Source organism: Papilio polytes, unplaced genomic scaffold, assembly GCF_000836215.1.
Source record: "Papilio polytes unplaced genomic scaffold, Ppol_1.0 DF821845.1, whole genome shotgun sequence".
Classification (NCBI taxonomy): Eukaryota; Metazoa; Arthropoda; class Insecta; order Lepidoptera; family Papilionidae; genus Papilio; species Papilio polytes.
This window is the reverse complement of record NW_013527359.1, coordinates 4,857,419-4,877,971: the sequence shown is the minus strand read 5'-3', so window position 1 is coordinate 4,877,971 and position 20,553 is coordinate 4,857,419. Positions and strand designations below refer to the sequence as shown.

Here is a 20,553-nt window from a genome sequence, read left to right as displayed (position 1 = left end):
CACTGGCTGAATTTATCGGCAAGAAGAAAAAACGTGAAGGAGCACCGCGACCTGTAATTTATCATGTACTCGTAACTATGTCTTCGTAACTCGAAAGAACATCTAAGTGAGGCCACTTCGCCTTTACAAATTGCCGCTCCTAAAACTATTTGACATGATCAGTGTCAACGTAGAGGTTAGATATTCGTAGCAAACACTTTCATATTATCCCAAAAATATAATTTTGTGATAATCCATAAAAAAATATAGTTGGACTATAGTTAAGAATGTGTTTTAACCCTTTGATCACCGCTGATTGATCTTAAAGACGGAAATGTGTGAAAAAACCAGATGGTTTAAGGTACATTATTATTTATGGGTCTAAATTACATTTTTAAGGTTACGCATAATGTTTCAAGAACAATGATTTGTTAATAATCCGCGCCGCCGGTGCTGGTTACGAATGTTATAACTAAAATGTAGTCAAAACAGTCTATGTTTTACACGATACACGATAAGGAGATCTAAGTGAGCTTAAATTTTTCGTCGTAATGTACCCAAAGGTCAATAATTCGACTATCGACTTTTCTGAGATATTTTTGTCATAACAAACACAAATAAAATACCGTGTAAGCTATAGGCTTCGATCGTTGAATCTATTTATAAGTCTAAAGTTCCAAACAAAGGTTATATTTAGGGCCTTCGCGACGTTAGAAATAGCGTGCGGGAAACTATTTGTAGAAAATAGATACGACTAAAAGCACTTACAATCACGTTTCCTTCATAAATTTCAATTCTTTAGAAACACAATATGGAAATTCAAAGAGGCTTCAATACTCAAGTAAACTTGTCTGGTTGGTGGAGTATTTTTATAACAATTATTTTATCAGTCAGTCCAACAGATTGACTATCCTTTAAGTGTTACAATAGTAACCTCTTTTTTGTTTTCTATAAAAAGTAAGGCCAGTAATAAAACAATCCCACCAAGAGTCGTAAGTCTCAATGAGTCGTATTCCCTTAGCTATACTAAACGAGGCACCAAGCTACCGTCAGATCGTCAAGTCTGGAACTAAACCGCTCATTAGGCAGGGCTCGACCGGCCAATTTCCCTTTACGGGCCCTTGTTACTGACTGATTTTTTATATACAAAAATCCGACTAAAATAAATTTCTTCACATAATAGTTTTTTACAATGAAATGGTTTATGTCAAGAAATCTGGTAATTTTTAAATCTACAATGTACGGTAAAGTGAACAAAACTTCATAGGAAAGGTTTAGTTAGATAAAAATTGGTTTTATATCAAAAGTTATATGTATTTAAAGACTAATAGAGCAAGTTTATTTAGTACATCGAGCTATTAGAAAAACTGAATATTCTTAAATTAGATAAAATCTACCAATATAAATGCAGTAAAGTTTTAATAGATTCTTTAGATAAAGAACGCTTCTGTTTGAACTTTTTTGTTCGGAGACAGTTTTGAGAAGTGCATCACCGAGTTTCATACTGCACAAAGTATTTGCAAAGAACTTAAATATAGTAGAGATTGCCATTTCATAACATCATTTTTTTAAAATAAATAAATGATATTAAACATCTAAAATAATACACTGATATGTAAAAGTTTTCCATACTCAGTTATACTCCGTATTAACTTAAAACCACAAAAACTCTCAGTAAAATTTCCCTCGCTTCAAAGTAAACATTTTTCGCTGGAATATCCTCATTGCATGTTTTGGGCGTTCTATATTTAACGCTTTCATATTAATTGTGCTCTCAAGTTTTCATATTAAAATAAAAAAACGGCGGGGACCGTCGTCTACAACCGCCTGCCGGACCACGTCACAGCGGCTACCAGCCTCGCGTCATTTAAAAATAAACTTAAGTCATGGCTTATACAAAAAACCTTCTATAGTGTCGAAGAATTTTTCCTACCATTATTGTTTTATGTACACTATTTATTATTCAGAGTAATAGTAAAGATTTTTTTATTTTTTAACATGATGACTTGTAATTCGCTTACCAATTAAATATTTGTATTTGTATTTATGAGTGAAATATAAATTTTAAGTGTAATTTGAAGTGTCTGAACTCTTATTGTTATGTTTAATCTACATTTTTGTTTGTTTTCTTTATAATTTGATTACACATTGTAGAAAAGATTGGAGTAGGATGCATGCTTATAATGCAAGAATATTAATAAATCCTAAGAGTGTAGATAAATTAACAGCATCTGAATATGAATCTATATTAATTACTAGCTTTTGCCCGCGACTCGGTTCGCATGAGGTTTAAAAAAAAACAAAAGCGAGTATCCTATGTGTTCTTCCAGACTATCCTCTAAAGGTATCCTCTATAGACTTAGGTCAATGCCAAATTTTATCAATCAGCCGTTTAGGCTGAACTCTAATAAACATCCATCCATCCTATAAACTTTCGCTTTTTAATACCAGTAAGATAGTTTAGAATGGAGAAAAGAGAGAACAATCAACGTCGCTTTTTTATCGATATCGTAGAGCATTTTGTTTGCCGACATCTATCTTATTAAATCATAATTTAAATATAACGAAACTTTCGAAATTAACAAATTAACAGAAGTTACGAATTATTCATGGTTCATAAATATAAAGTTGTTTCGAAATTAAACAGAAACCTTCGCTATATTTGCGTAATTATTAAACGCTATAAAGTTTCGCGCTCCTGCTGTTGAAGTATTTCGTAGTTTCGTCGTGTTTATTTTTAATTGTCATACCAATGAATTAATTTGAAATTAATAAAGTAAAATACAGTGTTGATAATTAGAATGGCTAATTATAAATTAATTACAGCAATAAACACAAAATTTCAATTAACTATCGTGTCAAAGGTCATGCCATTAAATATGTTTATAATTTACATAATCCATGTAGGAACAAAATAGTATTGATATATTGGCCCAGTTCCAGTCGTATACAAATTTGATTACTGTAATTCATTATATTTGAATAAAAAAAAAATCTTACTATAAAACATCGCGAGAAAAAACGCAGACCACGGGTTTGTCTCTTATTGATATGATTCGCTTTTATATTGTTTTCATAAATGCGTGTACTATAACAATTAGTTATATTATGTGTTCTTTAATAGAACGTCGTTATACAAAGCCATGACAGGGCTCGCCCACCCGCGCCCGCCAACGAACTGTCGTCGACACTGTCGCGCCAAATTAACTCTACACCAACAAACATGCATATAAATACAAATATACATACATACAAACAACACATGCAAATACTAAATGTACATACATATGCTAAAACTTGCACAAGATAACCGATCACCAAGAGATTTACAGCCGGAACTACGGAAAATTATTTAGTAGTAACTCTAATCGTTCAAAAACTAATAATAATTTTTCATCACATATTAAATACTTAATTTACATGAATATTTTCATTATCGGAAAAGACGATCAATTTTAGTAAACAATTATGAAGAGAAGATAAAAAAATCTTATCAATCAATTGCCTAATATACAAACATACTCGTTAACACAAAGTACATATGACGAACAAGAAACGCTTAAAATCTTTGTTACTTTATCTTCATAATCAAGAGATACGTAACTTGCTGAGATCGATTGCCTCATAGTGAAACTTTGTGTGTATCTACAAAACCTTGTGAAAAGGCATTTATTCATATTGATTACCGCCTAAGAAGGTAATAATAATATTTTTTCAACTTATATCTTGATTATTCAATGTATCAAGCTAATCTTTTCAAAGAAACAAACACAAACAGTAATTTCTCGCAAAGTTGCTTTTCTCTTAAACTAAGCATAGTTTTCTCCTGAGCTTTCTGCGAATAACGTAACTTTAAGTTAAGTAGTTGTTGCATGTTACTTAACCTGATCTTTATTTTATTCACATTCAAAGTAAAAGTGAAACAGACGCGCTGTAAATATTTTGACTACTTACAATCTGTTACTGATAGATACAATTAAAATGTAAACTGAAAACATGTTTACCCTTGTCTTTAAAAGAAAACAAATCTAAATATTACCTTATAACTAAATGTTTCTTGTGAATGTTTCAACAGTGAAAACCTACGGTTGTAAATACCTTAACGTAATAAGATGATCACAATTTTTGATACCAGCAGGTAAAAACCTTGGGTAATAAATAGTAAAAATCTGCAAACATCTTGCCCTTTACCAAACGTTAAAATGTTACCACAAAACTAATTCTTATAAGCCGCCAAAGATCAAAAGCAACAATTAAGCTATAAGTAACATTAACCTTGGCCTCACGTAAGTCCAAAACAAGTAATACTTAAGCCTTTACTGCGTCAAATGAAGGCTTTGTGCGTAACATGAATAATAATTAAAAGTAAGACAATCCTTGAACCCTTGTCTTACAAGACAGTTAAATAAACATATTAGCTAGACATTTTACGACTTTGACTCTTGATTTGTGCACGAATAGTATAAAAGTAATTACTTTACAAAGATGTAAACAAGATTTGAATACACAATGCTGTTTATTTAGCTGTGCATATTGCAACTGTAACGCTAAAAACAAATGAATAACACATTTATTATAATCACGCTTATGTTCTTTGAAAAAAAAACTAACAATATATTGTACAGGTGTCAAACCATTGAAAATTCACTATTTCTGTTTCAAATATTTAAAAAATTCCTGTCGAAGGAAACTTTAGGTAAGGGAAATAATACATGGACTATATATATGTTCTAAAAAATATATTTGTATGTACGTAATGCCAAAATGATGAAATACAATAAACAAATCCTTAGAATCGATTCCAATTGGTAACAAGCAGGCGACATCGCCAAGAACGATATTGTCTTCGATCACATTCCAACAAAAAACAAAGGAAATTTATACGCACCGGAAAAAAACATTAATAATTCAACCAAATTTCGTGACTATCCTAGTATTCTGGTATTTTATTTCATTTTTAGTCTAGAATATCATTAGTAGGGATAGTCAATTGAATGGTAGAGTGTGACCTCTCTTTGTTACAATTTAAATTAACATCGATTTTAAAGATATCATGATAAAACTTTCAATTTGTACATCGCGTGCGGCAAGTCGTTACTAACATACAAGTGATAGTAAAAAAACAACAATGAATATAAATACTACACACCTAATTTATGACTCTAATTAAAATATTTATGCATGTTTCTAGTCACGATAAGCTAGTCGTATTTCGGTCTAAAATAGAAAGAGGTCGGAAACCTTTTTGCTTCATTTAATTAAACACGCTTTGTTCTTAATGTCTCTCTGCGATCAAAGACAGTTCTGATTGAAAATCGTATCTCTGAGAAGGTTAACAATTTACCGAGCATTGATGCCACTTCAATAATAGTCTAGGAATCCAATTACGGATTGCGAAAGGTCCTATGTATAAGAAAATTACGTAGGCAACTAAACTTTACCAATCACATCCACTGGGGACGTATAAGTTTATACTGAAGCAACTTGCTTTGTTTGGAATTTTGCTATCCATTGAACTTCAGACTCGCAACAATGCAATATTGGAACAGAAGCTCAACGTATTTTACATAGATACTTGAGAATTGAAATCCTGTTTAAATTGAATACATTGTAGTTGTAAAGCTGAAGAATCTAGCAAAGGGATCGTTAACTTTTATGTGTATATTTTATTTTCCAATAGTTCGTTCGAGAAAAATTTGCTCCGAAACTATGTTGATTTAAAAAATAGGCGGAAATCACAGCTGGCGGTCACCATCACCCAATTTCTTCTATGCTTTGGTATATAGACAATCAATAAAATTTGTTAAATCATTTAAAACATTCGCAACTTCACTCTTACTTTCCAACAGCCAATGAAGAGACAATTTCGCAAAATGCGCGAGCATTTAATTGCACAATTACATTCAAAGTGATACCGATTCACAGCGCCTGAAACAATGTGGTACTTGATACATATTTCGAATAGCAATAAAAAATACCATATTCCAACGGTTATTCTATCAGCATCTTTAATAAAGACCACCAATCCTTACCACCAAGCTAATATGCGTATTTCGCTTAGCCTATCTTTTATCGCCTTCCACTATAAAAACTTCATAACTCAATTCCTTGAAATCATTCACAGTTTTTATACACGTAAGAAATAACATGTCATACTTCACATGAAATATGATCGTTGGAGATGGAACCTTTATACGAATTGTTATATCATCAAATCGGTATTCGTCCTGAAATGTTCTTTGATATATATTTAAATAGATTTCGGAGTAAATGAAGTCTGTGAGTTGAGCTTCGCCGGACGTCCGGCCACCCGCATACGGCGTACCAGATATCCCATCCCTACTAACGCCATCCGATTGGTCATTAATATCGCTTTAAGACATCTTTTCCTTTCTGTTTTTTTTTTTATTCTAATAAATATATATTCTATACATTTACTATAAGAATACAGAAAATGGTTGACTTTATTTTTTAACTAAACGTTAATTCTACACACTGTTGATAAATATTAATATCAAATTAAATTTAATTACAAGGAGTATAGTTGTGAGAGTTTTCATACAGATCGATTATATAAATTTCCAACGAAGTTTATTGCTTTTAAATATATTCTTATATCAGTGAAATAATCATAAAACAAGGAATGGTAAAAGAGCACGAGTTATCTTGAATACGTAAATATTATATTGGAAAATAGTCTTTATACAAGATTTCATAAGGCTGTGGTTCCCATTTCTTTCGTTTTTCGAATAAGGAAAAAAGGCATGGATTTATGGCAGTAATATTATTACGCCTTCCGTCATTACTTTTGTTCTTATGTTGATTTAAATATTGCAAATTAATAATTGAATTTATTAAGTAATTAAATAAACGATATTTATCCACATTCTGAGATGTAAAGTTATAAACATTTAGAAGAAAAAATAGTATTGTTACAAAAAAGTTCATTTGAAGAACCAATAAATCACGTTTTTGGCTTTGATTTTCTAAGGAATAATAAGTATCAAAATATCACTCACTTTTTAAAAAATATTAAACTACTTAGGTTACTAGTGGTGACAAGTGTACAGTAGATAGATATAGAAAAATAATACTTCTGGGTTCAAGGAAATAACGAAACCTTTCGAAGCAACATTTTTCATTTTAATCTGTACAATGGAAGAGCCCGGCAGCCATTAGATCCCGTGACTTTCACAATGATCTGTCCACAGAATATTGATCAAATAAAGGCTTGAGCTACGACTTTATCTCACAAATTAGTAAGAATTTTGTTTTTTTCACATTTTGACTGAAATAACTCTACTTATATTTTTTTATAATTGTTGTGGATACTCAAGGAAATCCCTTAACTAGCTATTACGAATCTTGTATTAACTCTAGGTGTAAATATTTAACACATCATACAATTTGCCTAAATTCTACAAGTAAATTGTACTAATTAATGAAATCGGCCGGTCAAAAAACAAATACGAAGTAAGATGTACAAAGCAATCCCCCTTTTGACATAGCCGGGTGGCCCGTCAAACGCATTTGATTTAATATCCCCACACATCTGACAGATAAAAGGAAACCACTTCTATCTATGTCGGAGTCATTGCTTACATCCATCCGTTTCATCTATAAATATGAAATATGTTGAACTTAACACGCACTTAGATATAACTTAGCTGCAAGACTGGAATGTCATTGAGCTTCACTAACCGTGAGCTGAGGTTATGATATATTTAAAATTAAATGTTCGTTAATATTAGTATTCATAAATAGCTACGTAATTGAATGTAAACTTGTAAATTTTAAATTAAGCGAAGGATAAAAGAAGAAAGTCGCATAAAATCTACAAACCTCCAAATTTATAAACTATAATAATTCTTAACACTTTTCATGATAATTTTAAGTAAAAGCTTCGTTCGATAAAATGTAAAAGCTTTACTAAATGACATCCGTTTCGCCACATATTTTAATCAAATGCAATTTCGAATTCCCACGTTTATGAGTCCCCAGGTTACACGTATAGCTTCATTTTACAAATGGAACATTGTCAGACACATTACTGTACCTTTATGAGAATGCGAGAATAAAAATTCCTAATGTGTGTGGAAAATTTTTTCAAATCCACTCTTGAATTTATAAAAAAGTAACTGATACTTCTAAATAACTTTTTATAACAAGTGTTTGAAAAAGCACAATTGTTTTAAAAAATGGTTGATGCACTTAATGTTAGATTTTTTATTTTATTATGAAAACTATAAAATCAGGATATAACCTATTTTTTCGAAAATTGGAAATGCCGATTTAATAAATTTCCAAGTAATACCGCTTATTGGAAAGTGTCAATTTCACCAAACTGTTAAAATATTCTATTAAAAATCAAATTGAACTAAAAACATTTAATGGAATTTTCTATTGAAAGTTATTAACTTCTATCTTTGAAACATTGTTATAAATATGTATTCAAATGTTCATCAAAGTATGTATTGTACACCCACACGGAGCTATACTTAACGCATATTTAGAACTGGAATTGTTTAGCGAGTTTGAAAACATTGTTTGTCGGGTGCTTCCGTAACCTACTTTCATCTAAACTGCGCTAATTCAATAACCATTATTAACAACGAAGTTATTTGCAGCCATCACCTCCGACTTAGTTTAAAGTAATATACACCTCAGATTGAAACTAATGTAGTTTTGCTTTAATTATAAAATTAGGCTTCTTATGGCCGGGTTCCTAGTTACTGTTAAAAATTCGTTAGTGTTATTGGTTTCATAACTTCGTGAAATGAGTTTACGAACGACGTAGCTTGAGTTTTACTCCTTTGAAACTCAGTTCAACCTAACACTTATGAATCACTAGGTAACGATATAATATATGGACACTTTAGAAACACAGCATAATTAAATTTAATTTTATTTAATTAGTAATACTTTCGTTCGAGTACTACAAGTAGATCGAAAGTACTCGTCGTAGTACGATTCGTAGCATTGCTACGACCTACGACATTTGCTCGAACCCTGAACTCACTTCTACAGAGAAATAAACTTAAGTTTAAAAGGCTACAAGAAAGTTTTACAATACATTGTTGTTTAGTAAAATATTTTTTCTAATTTGTTGCTTGATTTCAATTTAAATACCTTGAAATAATAATTATCCAAAACAACCTCTTTATTTAGACTCTTTCGAAAATGTCATTTACTTTGGAGAAATGTCTACGTCAAAATGACTTTGAAAATATGTCATTTTAAAAAGTTTCACACCACTGTCGCATCATTTTTATGGAAATTAGAAAACGATGCCTTCGTAGACGTTCAAATGTTATAAAAATAGTTAAATAAGTAACACAGTTTAACTCAATAGGTATGTACGGTTTTTAGTTGATTTGCTGCACTCAGAAACATTAAATGGTTACTAAAACAGATCTTTACTCGCGAATTTGTTAACTTAAAGGAAAATTATAAATTAACTCATGTTAAAGTAATTATTACCGTTTTATCCCTAAGGACATTTGAGGCTTTTACAATGTTCTTGACATCGACAAAAATAATTATGACTATTTGATTTCAGTACATCATAGCATAAAATTATTCGTAGCTTTGCTATAAATAGTCGTAATAATGAGTGCCGGAGAACCGTTCATTAGGATGCCGATTTTGGGTGAGCAGTGGTGTAAATCTGATAAATATCTACATCATAAAAACGATCCAAGGCTTGACATAAATTCACTGACAGAAGAAAAGTTTGATACAGCGATAAAAACCTTACTTAATGACAACAGGTACAAAATTCAGTCTTTTACATATAAAAAATTCATATTCATTTAATGCTTAAATTAAATGTGAGATTGAATGTGGACAACTGCATAGGAAGATCGAAGGAAATATGGATGGATTGTTTCAAAAGGTGCATGTTCAAGGATTGAGATATGAGAGCTAATAGTGATGTGGAACAAGTACATCCTGTGCCGACCCCTATAGACAAGAGCAGGATGATGAAGATATGTGTTTTGTTACAGATATCGGAAAAATATTGTAACGTTGCGTAAATTGATGTTCCAGCGAACACAAAAACCTCCTGACCGCGCTCTATGGTGGTCTGAAAGTGTGATTCGTAACGGCGGCGCACGCCATCTAGCGTCGTCCAGTGCTAATGTCTTTGGCGCTCAATACCTACAATCTCAGCCAGTATTTGTTTCACTTACTGCACTTTTTGCTCTTATTGTCCTTTATATAGTTTGTGCTGTAGTTAAAATGAAAAAAAATTAAGTACCAGTTGTAATTTTTAGAAATGAAATTTCGATGTATATCTTTGGTCTTCTGTGTTTTGTCGTTCTTTTCAGTAATTTATAGTTCTCATTATTACTTTTTAGTTTTTGATATTAACAAATCTTTTTGCTTGTTTAATTATTTGACGCTGACTCAATATTGTGTAATTAGTTTTCTTTTAATATTCTTCTTTTGATTTTTTTCACAAACCGAAATATTTACCACCAAAAAAGAAGTTTTATTTTTATGACCTTATTAAGTTTTGTAAGGAATTTATTGGTAGCAATCATGGCGTAATCTATCTATTTATTATATACTTGAATAATCAAAACGCTTATCATATCCGTTTATCTATTATAACCTTAATGGATTTCCGACCGCCCGCAAACTACTGCTTTAACCTATTTGTATCAAACTGTTATTTTCTTCATTTAAATGTTATATCTATTCGTATTTTATTATAGCAGCGTTAAAATGCTATAAAGTAATAACGCAATGGGATGAAATTGCTTCTTTTTAAAAAATCACTAGCTTTCGCCCGATACTCCGTCCGCGTGGAATTAAAAAAAAACAACAATAGTTCTTCCACACTATCCGAGATCCGTTCTGCCATTTAGGCTACCAACATCCATCCATCCATCCATCTAACCTTTCACATTTATAATATTAGTAAGATACAGTACATATGATACATAAAATTTTAGTAAGTACAAGCCAGGGCTTGATGTTCTGGCTAAAACTGGCAGTGTTTGTCGGTGGCCGGACCACGGTCGTGTAGCGACGCGGTATTCGCCTTTACTACACGGCACTATATCGATGTAACTGCTACAGGAAAACATAATGCTTACATATTACGTCGTTATTATGTATTTGAAGTTTAAATTTTCCGATTTTTAATGAATACTGTTACGTCAGATAATAAAAAGTACTAACAGAAAAGGCACTAAGAACACTTATGGAATCATTATATTTTAAAATCAAAACAGAATAGGACACTTCTGCGACAAGTTCCTTTTAGTATCCGAACAACGTCACTTTATATTTTTAATTAAACTACGAATTTGTGTTGACAAAAGACTGCTCATTTTTCCTCGAAAAGCATGAATATTTGAATATGCAATTTAAAAAACTGGATCCTCGTGTTCTGGGAAGCTGTATGGCCGTCAGCCAAGAACTTTGTCAGGACTTAATGCGGTGTGAAGTTTTACTGAGCTAAATGAACTAGACGTAACAACCGATGATGGAATCAATTGCCAAAAACTTGTAAGCATACTTTACTTTGCCAATTAATTGTAATTATAACTATGATATAAGAAATAAAAAGAAATTGTCCTATATTCCTAAAAAAATAATAAGTTTTCTATTTTTAACTGATGTATTCAATTGTTACAATTTACTAATGTTATATATCTGTAAAAAATTATTAAACGTCATACTTTTTCCGGTGACGGCACCGATCAGTTTCAAACCCTGCGGGGGTCCTTCTTCAGAGCGAGGGTTAAAGATGTATCGCGGTCGCATCGCGCCTCGCACTGCGGGCCATCGCTGGAAGGGCGCGGCTAGATGGGGCGGGTGCGCCGGCGGCGACGATGTCGACTAGCTCAATATTGACGACGTTAAATAATTAATTATAAAATGTCTCACGAAAGTTTAAATAATTTAAGTTATATATCTGGTTTGTAAAGTAATATTTGGATTGATTAAACTTTAGTGAGATATTATTAAATAAAGACGGCTCGATCACGTTTGAGCTTGCTTGACTCTCAGTGAACGCGACGCGACCGCGAAGAAAGAAAACTAATACTTGCCCTGAAGATGGACCTCCGATGGGTCTGAAACTAGTCGGTGTCGTCACCGGAAAATCAAACGTGAGTTGAGACGTCTTTAATTAGTTTAATATTTGGATACAAAAATGTGTTCTTCAGCAAATATAATTTACCAGACTACGCTACACTGAACAATACCAAAATTAGGTATAAACTTGAAACCCAATATAAATATCAGTAGCGATTTCTATTCAATAAAGCGGTGTACGATCTTCTGCGATTTTAATAAAAGAAAACAATAGAGCGCGTTGATACGTAACAAGAAGGTTTGTAGCGATATTACCTCCGCGGTGCACACAATACCCGCATGAATAAAGGAACTACCTCACAGCGCCTTTACCATTTTCTACACATATACGATTTACAGTCCTCGTAAAATGATTCTCAAAGATCTTATTGTATATTTTACTACCGCAATAAGTCGACACTAATGCAGAACTTATCGAACACGGAGTATCCTTTTCTCGATTTTGATTCATACTGTTATTAAGCTGTAAAAGTTATATTTTTCTACTCAAGTTGGCAAGTTATACTTGCGATATATGTAGCTGGAAATATAACAAGATAAACTTGTATAGTACTTAAGTAATTGACATAAATTTTTACCATTCAGCTTTAAGTAATTTCAATGAAATAAAAAAGTAATTTGATCAAAGTATCATTTTAAAGTCAACATTTTCTAATTTAAAATGTCTCGTGTATTATTTGTAGATAAAGATTCCAATTAAAAATGTATTCGAGCTTTGACAGTGGATTGTGGTATGTTTTAATCCTCTGTAGTCAGAGGCAGGTCAGACAGTACTGCGAGCGACGGACATCCCGTACAGCCGGCCCGCAAAGCCATTTAAATTGACATAGCTCCAGCCATCACCTCAACCGCACATTCAATTCACGAGACGAGATTAGAAAAGATTCGAACTGATAGAAAAGCAACTTTATTACTTTTGTACCTATAATGGTCTAATTTAATCTCTTATCTAAGAATGAAACTATTACGTAGCTCTTTATTGAAAGTTTTGAATTATAAAAAATAGTCTCAGATTGAAAAACTTTAATACATGCAATAGACTGGATTTGTAAAGTTTTTCAAATTCCAACTGAAAAGGGTTATTCTCATAATTGAAATAAAACCATTAATTTCTAAACCTCATACTCAAAGATATAATACAGTAAAAATAAAATAATTTAAATGATGGAAATTTAACAGTTAATTTAGTTAAGTGAGAAATATATTTGGAATATTCCCGTCTTATTTATTTAAAAAAATGTCAATTTCAACTTTAATATAGTCACCAAGAGAAATGAATGCTATAATAAAACATTTAAAATGGTATGCTTAAGCCAAATTGCTACGAATGCAGCAAAATAACAAACTGCAGAGCAACAAAGAACTCTGGCAAGGGAGTTACTTTCCCATAAAATCTTTTAGACGACAGAAAAGATAAACTGCAAGTTCGAGGCACCGGTTACATTGTCGTTTGTTTTGCGAAGCTGCTATACGATTTAACACGACAATCTATACTTCTATACTAATATAATAAAGCGTGAACACACACTACTTTGTGGCGTAAGATGTCAGCAATCACAGCTTATTTTTTAATAATTCTTTCTTTAATTAAAAGCCCTATACTTCGACACGCTTTTGGTTATACATTTTTACTCTATTAAACTTAGAGGGTAAAAAAATTTGAAAAAACCTTCATGTGGGAAAGGGGCCATAAGCTACTAGCTGCCAACATTAAGGAAGCAATGCTATTATGGTAACGGTAGTTTTGATATTTGATAATGATAATTGAGAATTTGAGAAATGTAAACAATAAAATATTTTTTATATTATTTCAAGCGAATGAAGCCGCACGGGAACAGCTAGTTGTTCAATAAAGCCAAACAACACATTTGATAGAGCTTTAAAACTGACTTAAAATTACGCTTATTAATTTTTAATGATTTGCAACACCATCAACTCCCAAAGTAACACTAATGTACAGTGACCGCAACATATAACCGTTGGCGTTTAAAACATATAACACAATAATAGAATAGGTTTTTATCAAGACTATGTTCGCGAGGAATTAAAATAAGTTAATTATCCTTTGTTCATTCAGATTGTGTTCTATAACTTGCATACCTTGAATATACTACATCTGTCCATCTGTAATATTTGTATGAATAGTTCCAACACCAAAGTGATATCTCATATTGAAAGTTGCAGTGATCCGAAGATGCAGACAAGTTCATAATTCACACAACATAAACAACTAACTACGAGAGTCAGCTACCCACTACGTGACGTGACTATAACAACTGTAACACGTATTTTTATACCTTCCCAGGTTTATTTTATAGTCTCATCAAAACAGGATGTTCTGTGACTACGATTACACATGAAGTTGATAGATCAGAAATGTTTTACTATCATTCATTCATTCACTCGTCACGATATATCACGGTCCGCCCACACCTATTCTAGTTAACGAACAAATGAGATGAGTTTGAAATTTAGTAAAGAACACTGACCTTTAAAAATGGACAGGCTATAAACTGTATATTTTTGTGTCTATTATATTTTTTTGCTGATAATAGCGATAGAACACGGCGATGAGGTTTCTGACAAAATAATATATTATGATAGTCCTACCTGCCATTACCATCTAAAGGAGCTTTTCAATCTAAACGAAACAAAAGCTGTTATTTCCAAACAATCGCCTATCTATTTATGCAGGACAATTGTTAGGAAGCTTTCGGAATCATTGCTGTGTCTACAAAAAATGTCTATCTCCGTCACCATTTGTTAAAGTATAGTGATGAAAATATAGGGTGTAAATATGCTCCCTCACAATTTTACCATAGACAAAGATTATGTTCGGCAACCAACAGCACAATGTTAATGCTAATTAGACGAAGAACACTTTGTGTCTTTGGTGTATATAATCGTACAAATTTAATACGTAAAAAATCAATCAAAAAAATGGGACCCACCTGCAAGCATTACCTTTCGGATAAAAAAAAGAATTATGAAAATCGGTCCACTAGCGGCGGGGTTATGCCGTAACACACAAAAAAAACATACGGACGAATTGATTACCTCCTTCTTTTGGGAAGTCGGTCATAAATATGAGTATGTGAGTATAAGTAAAAGCAACCAATATATCATGTAACATAATTCATTATCCATTGCTTGTTACGCATAGGAACAAAAATATGAAATCGTATTTCAATAAACAATACGTTTCCAAAAATAAGTACAACAAGCAGTAACTTAGCCGCTGGCAGGATACTCGCCTCCCACGCAAATATTCAAAACAAATTACGTAAAGCGTAATAGAAATTTTCTCATCGAATTAGGACTAAATTTAGAACTAACATTGTACATTGGTAATAGTTTAATATGTTTTCGTCTTAGAAAAAAAAACTTCTCTAGTTATTTCTACAATAACTGAAATCTCACAAAATGTAATACACGATTATGCAAAACTGTGTCATATCTAAACTGTAAAACTTATCTCGTAACACCTGCGAAAGTTTTAACATACAAGTAACAACCTCCGCAGGCTCTCGACTTAAACGAGGCTGTGATTATCATGAACTGACGAGCTGTTCCCAGCTTCACAAATCCCAGTTCTTTGACGTTTTAGCTGATTATGTAAATGCTTGTTACTCTGCCGACGTGATATTCGTAGCTTGTGCATTCACTATTAACCACGAATAAAGAAATGAATAAATCTTTACCCTGTACACTTTCTTATATGTATTTTTTTAATAACCATCAAAAAAGTGTAAATAACAAAGCCTATAATATTCTGAACTCCTTTAGTTAATAACATGTCTAATAAATATGTTATTGTACGTGTATATCCCGTGGCCATTGCGATCCCAGCATTGAACAAAGCGCAATATAATTACAAACACGACTGCTCACAACTCAGAACAAAGGACAGACCGCCCCAAGCGACATTCGAGAAACCTACTATCCTTTAACACTAATTATGTTGTATAGAATTAACTACATATTATATAAATATAGTAGAACTTTTTAAAACAGTCAGTACTTGCGGATAAACTAGTAGTTAACATTCATCGTAAGAAAAAAAAACACTTGATAAGAACTAGAAATGGTTATAAACCTAAATCAATTCTAGTAAAGCCCACTGCGTCATTTGAACGTTGCAAAAACATTTTCATGTAAAATCGTGCCGAGTCAAAGGCAAAGGTCGATAGTAAAACCAGACTTAAAATAGCGTTAAAAAGTTTTTAAAACGATAATAGTTTTAATGTATCTAGTTACACAACAGTACCCCGAAGATTTTAATTTTCGGATATTCACATGCAATAAAAAAAACGCTTGTAGAAATTGTTTATTTAATTAGACTTTCGTTATTTAACTTTCTTTTGTAACAGCAATTCACTCTGCAATTTATCCACTGAAAGTTGATTCAACAAGAGTTTATTTGACATGTTACAATATTGGCAAACAACTATATTGGGAAACCGTTTTCAGCGAGCGAAACCATTTTTTGTTAAGTAACAAAACATCGTACAAGTCTCGGAACAAGCAACAATATTGCTCTAAACACTGACTAATGCTTACAAAAAATGAAATCCAGTCTTAGACAAACATAATAAATGTGTATAACATTTAGTCTCGCAAGGAAATCGTCCGTAATATTACGGAAACATCCGATAAAATTAATTATAACATAGCCCAGAACGGCAGGTTTAATCATTAAGATGTCCTTTAGCGTTGATTCTCAAACTAAACATTCATTAAGGAAGCTGTTAACTGACTTTAAAAGTAGTGAATTTAAAAATTAACAAATTAGCCGTTCATGTTAAATATTATAAGACTTGGAGCCTGTCCCACCAAATTATAATTTGATCGATAATCCCAACGTGTAAGATTTTGTTTCGTTATCTGACAGTGATGTCATTTTGAGCTATCTAACCCTTTATCAGCCAGTGGTGAGACATGCCTTATTTGTACATAATATAGTTATCACAGATAAACACAATCATAATGCTTGTATTCAATTCTGCGTGTTAATGATATTAGTGGATTAAGCTCGGATTCAACAGTTACGTGACATATGTATGGCTGCCAGCCACCGCAAATAATTGTTATAGGTAAACTTGACACAAGAAATCTTATAAAAACTATTAGGTATTTTGTTATCAAATTAAGCTTTAGAAATCCATTTTAGCAGCACATAAAAAATAAATAAAGGTAATGCAACATACTCATGCGTAACCTGAAAATGCATTTTTGCCAAATGATGGTCATTTATTTGTTGGTAAATTTGAATTTTCTTTCTGCTATCGTTATGAGAATGTTTCTTACAAACACATTCGTTTGCCAATAATATTTCTATTGCAGTCTAAGTCTGAACAAATAATTCTTGGCTGGCATCGTAGACTAGACTATACATCTACACAAGAACAATTGTTCCTTTTGTTTGAAAACGTCAAATTCTATTATTGTCTGATAACTTTTTTTTTTCAGCTTTTACGCATATTTTAGAACAAAATTCTCCAATTTTTTTTCTTAAAAACTCTCAAAAAAATAGATCTTATCACAACAAACATTACATTTTGTAATGTTATAAACAATTTAAATAAAATTATGTATAATCGTTGTTGAAATACTTTAGCTTTTAAACATTAACACAAGTATGTGTTTACGCACTAATTACAAATACACACATACACTGATAAATAATTATACACAACTAAAAACACACATCTAATGCTAACATGTTATTACTACCCAGTAGTCGTTACATGCGAGTTTTAATTAGCAAGCAAGCGAACTGCAATGTAAAGATAAATATAGTGGCTATCTTTCAGTACTCAGACAGTCAAATTGTATATTTAAAAGTTGTTTTTTGTTAAGAGTAAATTAAAAAATGTAAACGTGTATTTTCGTGTTTCATAATATTTGTAAGTTAACTCCCGGAAATAAAGTTGTGCAGCGGCAGAGATTGGAACATGTTCCGCGGCGTGCGCGTGACAAGGGTGCTAACCGAACCCTCAACATAATATGTATATTTGTAGATTTATGGCTCTAAGAAGAATTTACGGTTGCTTATTTCGGTTATTTTAATGCGTCGGTATTTATCCTTATATAACACCTATATCTATATCTATACGTACGATATACTATGTACATATATGTATGTAGAGTGTAATTTCAAATCAAATTTTAAAACTTTGGTAAGAAGATAATATGATCTTTCTGGTAAACATATTTAAATTGTAACTTACTAGAGGTGAAACTGAAAAAGTTGACAATTATTGTAGTTTCCTGACGGAATGTATGGTCTAAATAAAGATATATTAAGTGTTAAAAAAACAATTAAACAAGCCATACAATTTATAATTAAATACAGAATAAGATATGGTTTATTTAATTGAAAAGAAAAGAGATCTAGTAACAGTTTCAACTGCAGTACACTTTTACTAAAGATTGACGAAATCGTGGAATAATAACGTAAATACTCGTGTCTTCAGGGTCGTTGTAACAATGATGAAGCTCGAAGCTACAATGAAGGGAATCTACAACAATTCGCATTTCCCCGACGGTACCTTCGCACATCGATCGTAGTTCCGGACGGGCCCCGGGGGCAAAGTTAACTACACCGCTACAAAATAGAATACGCAAGGTCGCTTGTTTCTTAATCTTACTACATTTAATGAATTATTCATTGTCTTGGAGATATAATCTAAGTTACATTCACGAGTAGACGTCGTATTTATGTCTATAGGAACTACAATAAAGTTCTCTTTTGAATTGAAGATGTTACGAGGCAGAGAAATATTGATCCTGTTATTTTAGGGGAATTATGTCTTATTTATATGTAACAACATAAAATTTACTGTTTTTTTCTATATATATAAGCTCACGGTTAACTTTGTTTTAGCAATTTCGAGATTTTTATACAGAATTTGAAAAATGAACTTGGCTTTTTTCTTCAAAAAAATTGCCCTGAGAATCCGTACACAGCAAATACGTTATCGTGGACATATAGAATTAATAAAACAAGCAAATTTTATTTGCTATTATAACTCGTGTTTTTTTTTTGTAGACTTCTACGAAACTTATGTATATTTTACTGAAATTGTATGAGCCATTAATGACGCTGCATGTTTTATTTTTGCAGATAGTAATTGTCTTAATTGATTAAATGATTTAATGGAAAATTGTCTAAAACATAGTCTTTGTTTTGTTAGTAAAAAATCCAGTTTCACTGTGTAGTAAACACACAGTGTAACAAAAACTGGATAAAACCATTAATTATCTTATTAATTGAATGTTTGATATATCTCAATGTCTAAAAGGAACTTGCCATAAATCTGGGCTAATAGCAAATAATGCACAGTATCCACTAATTTCTCTTTCTCTTCCACTATTTTACATGTCTATATAGATATAAAGCTATATCCTAAATATTATATGACAAAGTAAATCTGTTGTCAATCCGTGAATGCCGTCGGTAAATTCTAATTCACAGATATGCGAGACGTCTTATATCATAATGCAAAGAGAAAAATTTACATCTCATGTTTTACTGAATACATTTTCAACGATATATGTATTTCACAACTGGTAGCTACGACTTACGTTGTCCTGTAATATTATGTATTACATTATTTGAGTTTTTAGAAATCAAATTCGGATTTTTTCATGTTGATTTGAAAGGTAAACGTCCGTATTAATTATTTTAAAATAGACATCCAAAAAATTGAATACTAAAATAAAACACGCTATAAATCCTTGTAAAATATGTAATAAACGTAGACGTATTATGTAATTATATTTATTTCAAGTCAAGCATTATTTTAATGATGTTATGAATGTATGTGAAAGTAAACTGTAATTTTTACACCTGTCAAAACTTAAATATTTTCTTACATTAAATGAATAGCCAAACAAACACTACGGGTCTCGGATTCTAACTTAGGGTAGACTCCGAGTCCCTCAGTGTAGACGTATAGTGAGCTGATGAATAGCCAATCGGAATATAATAATATCTCATCCATGTTACTTATAATTTCTTTGTCAATCTATATACCAACAAATCCTTCAATTTCTTTCTGTAATTGACAGTATCAACGTTCGTTAATTTAAGAAAATAATTAAAACCAATTCGGCTACAAATCTTAATTATCTCGTAGGCGCCGTAACAATACGTTACCTCGTAGCATGATGTAGACGCTGTGCCGCCGGCTACTCGCAGAATTATTCAATAAACACCACTCTACTGTCACTAATCATTTTAAATTACAACGCACAAATAAATCCGATTCTTGTGTTACCAGTGACAAACTTTAACGGTCGACCTTTGCGTTTTGTGACTCATTCACGTGCATACCATATGAAGGCGCGTGTTTCGCGACATATATCGTGCACTCATATATACCGGCGTATGAAGGTTGTAGAACTGAGTAAGGGGTACGAAGTAGGGTTCGCGGTGCGGCTGGCGCGCGATCCGTAGCG

General features: G+C 31.9%; 1 protein-coding gene and 1 long non-coding RNA gene across 2 annotated transcripts in view; both read left to right on the top strand.

Annotated features, from left to right (window-relative positions):
* LOC106107941 (pseudouridine-metabolizing bifunctional protein C1861.05) overlaps positions 1–20,553 on the top strand; it is a 72,902-nt gene that overhangs the window by 38,759 nt on the left and 13,590 nt on the right. The gene's annotated exons all lie outside the window — the stretch shown is intronic.
* LOC106107947 lies at positions 9,220–10,283 on the top strand. The gene is made up of 3 exons (XR_001225893.1): positions 9,220–9,331; positions 9,539–9,749; positions 9,987–10,283. It is a non-coding gene; the product is annotated as an uncharacterized LOC106107947 (long non-coding RNA).